This window comes from Sardina pilchardus, chromosome 9, assembly GCF_963854185.1.
Source record: "Sardina pilchardus chromosome 9, fSarPil1.1, whole genome shotgun sequence".
Lineage (NCBI taxonomy): Eukaryota > Metazoa > Chordata > Actinopteri > Clupeiformes > Clupeidae > Sardina > Sardina pilchardus.
This window is the reverse complement of record NC_085002.1, coordinates 1,069,021-1,071,520: the sequence shown is the minus strand read 5'-3', so window position 1 is coordinate 1,071,520 and position 2,500 is coordinate 1,069,021. Positions and strand designations below refer to the sequence as shown.

Genomic DNA, 2,500 nt, shown 5'->3' with positions numbered 1-2,500 from the left:
GATCGTATCCTTTTAGGCAGCTGCTGTTTATGTATGTGTGTATGTAGGCGTGTGTGTGTGTGTGTGTGTGTGTGTGTGTGTGATCTCCTTAACTGTAGTTCAGATGTGTGTATGGTGATGGAGGTGTGTGTGTGTGTGTGTGTGTGTGTGTGTGTGTGTGTGTGTGTGTGTGTGTGTGTGTGTGATCTCCTTAACTGTAGTTCAGATGTGTGTATGGTGATGGAGGTGTGTGTGTGTGTGTGTGTGTGTGTGTGTGTGTGTGTGTGTGATCTCCTTAACTGTAGTTCAGATGTGTGTATGGTCATGGAGGTGTGTGTGTGTGTGTGTGTGTGTGTGTGTGTGTGTGTGTGTGTGTGATCTCCTTAACTGTAGTTCAGATGTGTGTATGGTCATGGAGGTGTTGGGGCAGCATCTGCTGAAGTGGATCATCAAGTCCAACTACCGGGGCCTTCCTCTGGAGTGTGTGAGGTGTATCCTCAGGCAGGTGTGTGTGTGTGTGTGTGTGTGTGTGTGTGTGTGTGTGTGTGTGTGCGTGTGCGTGTGTGTGTGTGCATGCGTATGCATGCGTGTGTGAGTGTGTGTCAGTTGGTCCTTGTCATTGTTCATTCTAATGTGTCGGCCCTTCCTTGTTCACTCTGGTGTGTGTGTGTGTGTGTGTGTGTGTGTGTGTGTGTGTGTGTGTGTGTGTGTGCTGCTCAGTACATAGACGTGTTGTCCAGCCACATACAGTACAGTATGCGTCCTGGCTATCTCCAGCAAGCCTGTGGGTGGAGGCTGCAGATATTTCTGGATGATCAGAGTGGACAGGAGCATCCATCAGCCCTCCTGACTCGGGAGCGTGGTGTGTGTGTGTGTGTGTGTGTGTGTGTGTGTGTGTGTGTGTGTGTGATCCCAGTGAGGTTCTTAGGTGTAGTTATGGAGGGAGCTGAGAACCGATAGCCTGCTTAGGAACGTGATAGCCTGGCTAATGCTAAACTCAGCAGAACTCAACTTTCACAGTCTGGGGACGAGCAGTTAAAGGGATATTCCGCCATTTTTGGAAAAACGCTCATTTTCCACCTCCCCTCGAGCAAAACAATCGATATTTACCTTGTTCCCGTTCATCCAGCCATTCTGTGAGTCTGGCGATACAACTTTTAGCTTCAGCCTAGCATAGATCATTGAATTGGATTAGACCATTAGCTTCTCGCCTGCTAGCTTCATGTTTCAAAGTGACTAAGATATCTGGTAATTTTCTCATTTAAAACATGTCTCCTCTCAAGTTAAAAAGTGCAATAAGACCAACTGAAAATGAAACCTAGCATTTTTCTAGGCTGATTTGACATGGAACTACACTCTCATCTGGCGTAATAATCAAGGCAACTTGCACACTACTGGCACTACTACTGCTTGTTGTCTATGGGGACTATTTTCAGATGCTGCGTACGATATCACTGTTTTGCTCGAGGGGAGGTGGAAAATGAGCGTATTTCCAAAAATGGCGGAATATCCCTTTAACGAGTGCAGTTGTTTCTCAACCAATCAGTGAGCAGTGGGTTGTGGTTTAACCAATCAGTGAGCAGTGGGTTGTGCTTTAAGAACACTTAAAGCCCCATAAGCCTAGAGATTGTTTTCTCCCAGCGTGTGGAATTTGGGTTCTATGTGTGCTGTATTGTGGTTCTATATGTGCGGTATTTGGGTTATATGTGTGCTGTATTTGGGTTCTATGTGTGCTGTATTGTGGTTCTATGTGTGCTGTATTTGGGTTCTATGTGTGATGTATTGTGGTTCTATGTGTGCTGTATTGTGGTTCTATGTGTGCGGTATTTGGGTTCTATGTGTGCTGTATTGTGGTTCTATGTGTGCTGTATTGTGGCTCTATGTGCGTTCTGTTGTTCTTAGGTTCTGCAGGGCCTGGACTACCTGCACAAGAAGTGCCAGATCATCCACACGGACATCAAGCCGGAGAACATCCTGTTGAGGGTCGATGCCGCCGACCTCCAGCAGATGGCAGCAGACACGTCACTGTGGGAGGAGCCACACCCACCTGAGCCCAGCAGCCAATCAGAGCCAGCAAGCCCCTCTGGAAAGACCGCCCCTTCAGGCAAGAGCAGCCACTCACAGCTCAGCACAGCTCAGTACGCACCTGACACAAAGAACAACTCTAGCCTAAGAACCATACACACACAAACCAGAAACCACACACACATGGGCACACACACACACACACACACACACACACACAATTCTAGCCTTAGAACTGAGGGTCCATTGACTGTAGTTTGCGTGAACACATATACACACACACACACCACACACACATGCGTGCACACACACACACACACACACACACACACACACAATTCTAGCCTAAGAACCGGGAGTCCATTGACTGCAGTTTGTTCTGCATCCCATAATCTCGTACAGAGTTCTGCAGGCCGATTAGCATTCTTCTCGTCCCCTTAGAGCTGTTTTATACGTCTAGTGTGATAAGACCAGCTTCAAGCCGATCAGCATTCTT

At 47.5% G+C, this 2,500-nt stretch overlaps 1 pseudogene; it reads left to right on the top strand.

Moving 5' to 3' along the window:
* LOC134092089 (SRSF protein kinase 3-like) overlaps positions 1-2,500 on the top strand; it is a 20,783-nt pseudogene that overhangs the window by 11,271 nt on the left and 7,012 nt on the right.